We start from the raw sequence: 8505 nt of genomic DNA, 5'->3' as shown, positions 1-8505 counted from the left end.
CTTTTTTTTTTTTTTTTTCTTCCACTCTGTGGAAGAAGAAACGCGAAAGAGTAAGGCGGTTGAAGAGGCTGCAGAACCTCACAGAGACTAGGCTATGCTGACCTGGGAGGGATTCACCACAGCCACCCGGCTCTGCTCACTCCACACAGGGCAACCTAAAAGTTAAAACTCTTATCTATCTATCTATCTATCTATCTATCTATCTATCTATCTATCTATCTATCTATCTATCTATCACCAACTGGCCTGGGGCCATGATCCCTTCCCTGGGGAACCCATTCCCATGCTGGACCACCCTCTCCATGAGGAGCTTTTCCCTAATACTCAAAGTGAACTTCCCCAGAGGCAGCTTTACACCACCCCCTTGTGTCCTGCGGCCAGCCATTGGAGAGGAGAGATGAGCGGCTCCCTCCCCATGTCCCCTCCTGAGGAGACTCTGTGAGAAGGACCTTCAAAAACTTCATTGCTGCTGTTGCTCAGGGGTACAGCAGTGCTGCCTCCATGCTGCAAGAACGGCACTGCCTGCACAGGCACAGCAGCCCCCCAAGAAAATGCAGCTAACAGGATGGAAAAATACTTCTGTAGCTCTTAAGTGAGGTGCAACTACATACTTCTGTAATCCAGGCCTTTCTATTCTATACACAGATGGGTGAGAACTCCCCATTTGTGTCCAGCATGGATTTACCCCCTTTGGCCAGGATGCGCAGGGGGAGCCCCAGCAGCCAGGGTGAGCAGTGGGTGTACACGTCTGCTGTTGGCCTCCAGCTGGCAAAAAACTACGGCTGCCTGCAAACCACTGCTTGGAACCAGAAGTTACTGAGGAGGAGAAATACCTAGAATAAAACAAACTCTGCTCCTTTATTTGCCTTTAATCCTGCATATTAGGGAGGTCTCTTGGAAGTAGTCGCTGGGGCAGCAAAGGGATGGGACCAAGGCTATTTCTAGAACATTCCCTGTTACTTCTGAGCATGGTCACACACACTCACACCATAGTTTCACAAACCATTTTAGCCCAACAGAACTTGGCACAGCCACTGAAAAGTACTGTGCTGGTCTCCTCTCTGCCTTCAGCTGCTGCTGCTGCTTTTTTCACATCAGTAGCATTGAGTGTTGGGTGCTTGATTGGGGAACTGGTGCTGCTGAAGACTTACTTGCCAAAGAAAATCACTAGGTGAATGCCAAAAGTGATGGTAGCAAAGCATATGGGAAAAAGCCATAAAATATTTGGGGAGAATGAGACCGCTTGTTGCAGTACCTGCACCAGGGTTGTACAGCTTAAAATATTACAGGACTAAAGCATTAGCTGCCTGCAGCATCCCCATACATTTTTTCAGCCATACTTCTCTTTGAAAGTTTATCTTAACCCATTTCTTTCATATGCAACTTCCCCTTTTCCTCAGAAACCTATGTGCAACCTTTTTCTTAAAAGAAAAAAATTGCAACTGGAAAAGGATTAACTTGGGAGCAGGGCAAATGCAAGGGTAAGCCTTTATGTGTGTCATCCTAATGGCACTCCAAAAATGTGCACTGAAATTAATATTTCCTTTTTGGGAGCAGAACACTGTGTGCCTTGTACGGTTTTGGAAGTGTTTTGCTCCCCCCGCCCCTCAGCTCATCAAAGCTGTTGTAAAATGATCTGGCTATCTTGGAACAAGGGTTTTATTCTTGTGCATGATTTTATGACCTGATCTCCTTTCATATACACACTCAGCAGTTTAAAACACACTCAGGAGAATTCTTTATAAACTTGTGACTTGGCATGTGAAGCTTGGACTGGTAGTCTGTAATGCTTTAAAAGCAAGTGGTTTTTTTCATCCTACCTAAGCATATATACTTTAAGATAGTTTCAAGAATGCTTTTTTCTTTTGTCATATACTTTGAAAAATTTGAGGGTTTAAGGTACAGCTTTATGTTTAATAAATATAATCTGAATGTTCTGTATGTTTATTATATTACTAAGTAGAATATGTTAATTATATGCACAATATGTATTTTATTTTATTAACTATACATAAATAGCTTTATAGTTAATGTCTGCTTCAGTAACTAGGCTAATTCTGCCTCCTTCCAGGTTCTGATTCACATCCTTCCCCAATGTATCTTTTGTCATTTTTCTGAGCATGCATCACTTTGCATAAATTTGCGAAAATGCAGACTGCACATGCTTTCATAAAATCCCCATCACAGACTCTCTAGTGGCTTAACTTTTCAGTTATATGGGAGGGTGTGAAGCCAGACAACTTGATAATACTTCCTGAAAGGGATGAAATAAAGTTATGCAGAGTCTATTGCATGTCAAGTAACATGCAAACATTTTGTCAATATTTTACAGCTCATGTAGGATACATACCTCATTTGACTTATTTGAGCTACCACTCATTTAGATCTCTGCAGTGCTTGTAAGATTTAAAAAGTCTTGAAATAGCCCTAGTTTCGACTATACCGTGCGAGAATTTTAAGTATAGTTGGACTGAAATTTTTTGGAAACGTCTCAGTGACTCACAAGAAGGATGTTAGGGGAAATGTATTGTTTTGCCCCCTTTAAGCAGAAATTCTCATGATCTTTTTGTTTATTTTGGGGGAGATGACATTTTGATGTCTCTGTACTTTGGTCTAGGAATTTGAAGTTCAAAAGGAAGGTTGCTTGGGCCAAGGATATCTGGTTTGCTTCCTTTGTAGTAATCTGCAGAATATCTTTTATGTCATAAATCTTTGTAAAATCTCATTACCTGTCTTAAAATTTGTCAGTGAAATTCTTAGATGTATCCATACTGAACAGATTTAACCTCCCATCTTACAACAAGCTTATAAGACCATAAGTATATTGTGCTCCCAACTGATTTGAGTGTGGTCTGTTGAGGACAGCAGAGACTGTGAAATTTTACCCAAAGGACATGGAATATTTTCTTTGGACTTTGTGTGGAAACAAGCAACAACAAGAGCCGTGGTGAGGAGGAAGGATCCTGGCTTAAATACAAGGACAGTTGTAACTATCAAACATGAGAAAGGAGAAGAGATTCAGGGAAGGGGAGAGAGTGAGAAGCAGGAGCTAACAAGCGGATGTCTGGGAAGACAGGGATAGGGGAAGAAATCTAGCAGCAGGGGTTGGAGGTGAAGGAAGGTGTCTAACTAGGTCGAGAACTGGCATGTTAGTGAGGAATATAGGAGCAAAGAGGAGTAAGTAATGCGCTCAGAAACTGAGGATAAGAGCAGAAGTTGGGTGGGAGGAGAACAGATTTGTTTTATTAAGTTAGTGTAATCAATAGAAAAATAGAAAATGCCTTCCCACATGGCACATTTTCTTCTCTGGGGTGGTAGCATTTTGCTCACTTTATGAATATTAAGGATTTTTTTAAGAGGTGCTAAATTTGAAAGCAGTCTGGTATATTCACAAAGCTATATTTTCATTCAGGCGGCTGCTGGACACTGAGGCAGAGTAAAGTCTTGCTTAAAGGTCTTTTTTTGAGAGGCATTAAAAAAGAAATGGAAAAAAAGCCAAATTAAAATTTCCTTTTAGAAGATTCTTAACAAATGTAGACAGGAGTGTAAATTTGCACAGATTCATCTTGTTCCAGTAATAGGTAACTTAATAATTATTATTGTGTGGAGTCAGCTTCAGATATGAATGGAATCCCAGTTTAACTAAATCAATATAAATATTTTAATGGATCCTTTGTAGTTTAACCAGTTTTGCATCTAATAGTGCTAAAGCTGGTTGAGAAACTGCCTCTAAAATCTCAATCTACCTCATAATCTACTTGTAATACCATATATTAGGTATCTGATAGTAATCATAAGCTAAAGTTGAAAGGCAGAAGAATGTAATGCTCCCTGGAAAATTAGAGGTAGAAGCAAAAGGAAAACAGGTAGAAGACAGGATGAAAGAAAATACAACTTCTGTAGATTTTTCTCAGCTAAAAGTATGGGGACCAGACTAATCTCGAGTGGAGTGGCTTTTGTAGTCTAGGCATGTTGCACAGTCAAGCTTTCATTAAATATGTTTTTCTGTTTAATTTCAAGATTTAACTAAAAGTATTTTCAAATCCACAAGAAAGTAGGGGTTTGTAGACAGGTAATGTATTAATTAGGTAAACTGATGTGCTTGGGAGATGAAAAGGACAAGGGTTCAGACAAATAATTTTTCTATTTTCTTGGAGTCAAAATATGTTTCTTGAAAGAGGACTGCAGAATCAGGTACTGGATAGCATGTTATCTTGGTCAGGTTACATATCCTCACACAGCTGTACTCAGAAGTAAGCTCAGTGGAAAAGCTTATATAAACAAAAAGGAGATTTAAGGAGATAATTAGATTACATGACTTTTACTGGTTCTCTATTATTTTCTTGTAGGATGTTCACAAGCCCTAGGACAGACAATCAGTTTCCACCATTAGTAGGGGCTCAGTTTTGATGTAAGTTCCAAGGAATTCCTTTGATTTTAGTATATTACCTCATATTTACACTATGATAAAGATAATTCAGTCAAGACATTAATAATGTCTCTCTGTGTCTCATCAGTTCAGCTCAGTGAAACATCACTGACACGACACAGTGCATCAATAATGTTGATGTATAATAAAAAGACAGCTCCCAAAGTGTCTGTTGTCACTTATAGACCATGTACCTGTGTCTGCCAGGGTTATCTAAAGCAGAGTTTTGATTTGCTGAGGCACAGGACTATAGCTCTGTGTGAGAAGGTACAAAATACATAAATTAACCCGGGGAATACATTAACAAAGATGTGGTCTGCTCAGCCCTGCAGTCACTTTACAAAAAAAGAAATTGTGGGGGGCCTGATCTTGAAATGATTTTGCATTTTCTGAAATCCTCCTGGCTTCATTCTCTTTTGACTCCAGAGGGACTGCTAGCATGAGCTAAGGCTAGCTTCCTGGCAGCTGAGAAATAGGGACAAGGCAACAGTGAAATGGCAGTGTTAATTTAACTCTCTGCATGCTCTAAACATCCAGCTGAGATGAAGGTTCAGCATCACTGTGTGGCCAATCAGTGTCTTAAAGTTTCTGGTTAAGGAAGGGATTTTGATCACAGAATTCCTGTTCACAACAGCGGAATATTTATGTGCTTAATGAGCATATTAGTTCCTTCCCTGTTCTTCCTCTCTGACCAACTCCCTTACGGGGCTGGGTGGGTGGCTACAGGCAGATACAGCTTTCCCCCATTGCTGTAATTGCCTTAAACAGACGTTTTGTTACAGAGGGCCTTCTGTCAGGATCTGTGCTGAGATAAATTCACAAGGATCCAGAGTGAGTCTGGTGAATATAATTTCGTTATTGAGAAGATCAGCAGCTGTGTATGATGCACACAAAACACTAATTTGTGTCAGCCTACATTTTGTTCAAATATGCTGGGAGCTAACAGAAGAGGAAGTTTATTTCTCATCTCTTTAAGACAGTGCAAACTTGCTTTACCTAACTGGTTGTTAAATTGCCTATGGAAAAAAAAAATCTGAATTTAAATTACATGGAAAAGAATTTTGAGTGAGGAAATTAGCATTTACTTCTAGCAAGTAACTGGAAAAGTTGGAAAAGCTTTAATTTTCTAAAGTTAAATAATTCCTGGTTCATCTAGAATAAATGGAAGACTTTTGTTTACTCTGAGTGATGCTTGTATGAAGTGGTATCAATGCCACTTTCTACTTTCATAGAATCATCCTTTGAATCTGTTTTTAATTTATCATCTTGAAAGCTGAATGGGTTGCAGCAAAATTGATGCAAATTTCTAAAGCAGTTTCTGGGTGCTGCAGGCTCCGTATAATTATTAGCTTCCTGAGTAATGTGATTGAGTATGTACTTTACACAGTGGGTGCATGTGTGACTTGCACAAGTTAGATGATAGGATTAGTTTACAAGGGAGGATGCAAGAAATATTTTTTTAAATAACTTTAAGGTTACAGTCTGAACCTGAACCTTTGTTGTCTCATGTAGTTGCTTGCATGCATTACCAGTTCACATATACTGCAACCAACAAAGTTTATATTCACTTTGCACAGAAGGAAGTGCTTTCACAAAGCAAGACACTGGCTCTCATGCCTCTGAGCGAGGTAAATGTAACTCAGCACTTCCTTGTGTTCGGAAAATTTAGGTTTTGCTTCAGCTGTGGCACAGAAATGTGGCAGAATACAATTTGTTGTTTAGATTTTAAATCAATGTCATCTGTGTGTGAATAAGGAACCAACATGGACTTCATCTGACAACAGAATATAGCCTTCAACAAAACACAAACCAAGTCAAGTCAAGTAGGGGCCTGATGGTGATCTTCATTAAACATGTACTGATGTGATAAATTTCCTGGAGGGGATTGCAGCTGAAGAGAGTAATTTCATTTGCCAGACACAGATGTTTTAGAGAGAAGTAGCTTATCACCAGAAGGAAGGTATATCTAGCACTCCTCAGTGCCAAAGAAAACCTTTACACTTAAAGAATTGGATTTGACAGAAGTTGTAGAAAGCCACCATGTCTTAAAATTTATACCTGCTAAATGCTTCTTGATGTAGTCTTTTGAATATGGCATAGAGCAAAGGCTTTTGGTTTTGAAGCAGCCACTAGGATAATGTGGGATGTCCTAGCTGATGTGCTTAGTAGAATCCTTTAAGGATTTTATGAATCTCAGCTGCAGATTTTGGATCTAGTGAACTTCTTTTTCCCATCTGGGAGGTAGATATAGTCAATGCTGTGGACAGGTTTCACCAAAACTGTTTCCAGTGCAAGGTCTGTTATGTTTTAAAAACAAAATAAATAGTAAAAATGTAACATTAAATAATGAAAGTGAATCTAGCAACCACTGGCAGACATCTGGTGAATTAGCAGAACTGTATGAAGCTGAAAGCATAAACCCACCAGTTTTCTTTTCCATAGCTACTTTTTCTTTGTGAAGAAATTTGACAATACCGACTAGTTGAGGCCTTTGCTTTGAATCACCATCTAGCAAAGCCTTATCTTGAACTGGAGACTAGCTATATAAATTAGGTGCCAGAAGTTCAACATTGTTGGAAATAAACCAAACTTGTGAAGGTGCTGTGCCCCAGCCCGCTGAGTTTAAGTGAGCGATTCTCTCGACATGTTTGTTTTTTTTTTTTCTCTAGCCATCTCGATTCCAAAGCTTTCCCTTCTTTCTGTGCTCTTAAACTGTAGCCCTCAAAAATTACTCAGAGATTTGACTTGGTGGATTTTTAACAGTAGGTGGCAGTGGACAGCAAATGTAAACCAGCTGGCCTCTTGCCTCTTTTACATTGTGTTGATTTCTGACAAACTCTCTCTGAAATTACTGTCTTAGAAACAGTCTAAGAATCAGGTTCACCATCTTTCTGCTGAAGAATTAAAGGGGTTATTAAAGTATCAACGACTGGCAGGTACAGCTTTTTTTTTAATTATTACAAGGGATTGCGCAAGAGATGTTGCTGATAATCCTCTTAATTGTGTCAGGACTGTAAAAGAAGACTGGTCTGGAGACGGTTTTAGGCAGGCTAATAGAGAAGAGGATGAGAAGGTACTGTTAAAATTGCTTAGATACAGCACCGAAGGAATTAACTGAAGCTTTGGAGTTTTATGTAGCGTGCTGAAGGCATGAAGTACGGCAGCGTCTTTCCAGCCCCCCTCCCCCAATCCTATCATATGATGAGACTAATGGCAAGAAAAGATGGTGCTATTGGTTTCTGAAGACTATCATTACCACTACTGTCTGTAACGTCTTTCTTCTACTGCAGGTTTCTGTGGTTCAGATCAAGTAGATCTCTTGTGGAGAGAATGATTCTGCTATGTTTTCATTTGGTAGCGTTTTTTTCCTTTACTTGGATACTTTTCAAGCAATTCCATGAGTATTAACTTCCCGTGGACCCTTGCTGTGATTGCTTCTAGGGAACAGCATGTGGTCTTAAGTCAGCTGCAGCATGCTCTGGACAGGCTGCCAAGACTAGTGGGAGCGAGGGAAGAGGTGCAGAGCTTCAGCTGTCTGTGCTGTTGGCTCCAGATCCTTCAGATCTCACTTTCTCTTCCTTTTTGCAATAGCTCTGTACATGCAGGACTGAGAACTGTTGCCCCATGCCAAGTGTCCTGTGTGTGACTCAGTTATCTCTAACTGTTGACACTCTGGAGATTGAACCTGGGGTCAGAAACGCTTACGTGTTTCTTCCCACTGGAGTGGAACCATCTACTCCCTGCTCGCAAAACTAAAAGTCTTTCCTGTAATTAGTAACTTGTTGTGGGAAATTCATGTCATGCTTATCTAGTGAAATCATGCCTGAATTGCTCTAAGAGGCAGAAATGTGGGATGCCACAGGGAAAGTAAGAAATCCATAGGGAAGGTAAGCGCTGCTGCTGAGATACCCACAGGTGCTCATGGTTTTGACCCCAATTTACCTGCAAACCTGGCGAGCGTTGCCTCCTGCGTTGGAGGGAAGCTGTGATCTAAAGTGCACGGCCAGATGGCACAGAGATCCTCCATCACAGCGAATGAATCACGGAGCCTGGCCAGAAACTGGAAAAAAAATAGG

The sequence above is a fragment of the Athene cunicularia genome (assembly GCF_003259725.1).
Source record: "Athene cunicularia isolate RWA chromosome 3 unlocalized genomic scaffold, athCun1 chr3_part1, whole genome shotgun sequence".
NCBI classification, from domain to species: Eukaryota; Metazoa; Chordata; class Aves; order Strigiformes; family Strigidae; genus Athene; species Athene cunicularia.
Note: the sequence above shows the minus strand (reverse complement) of the source record.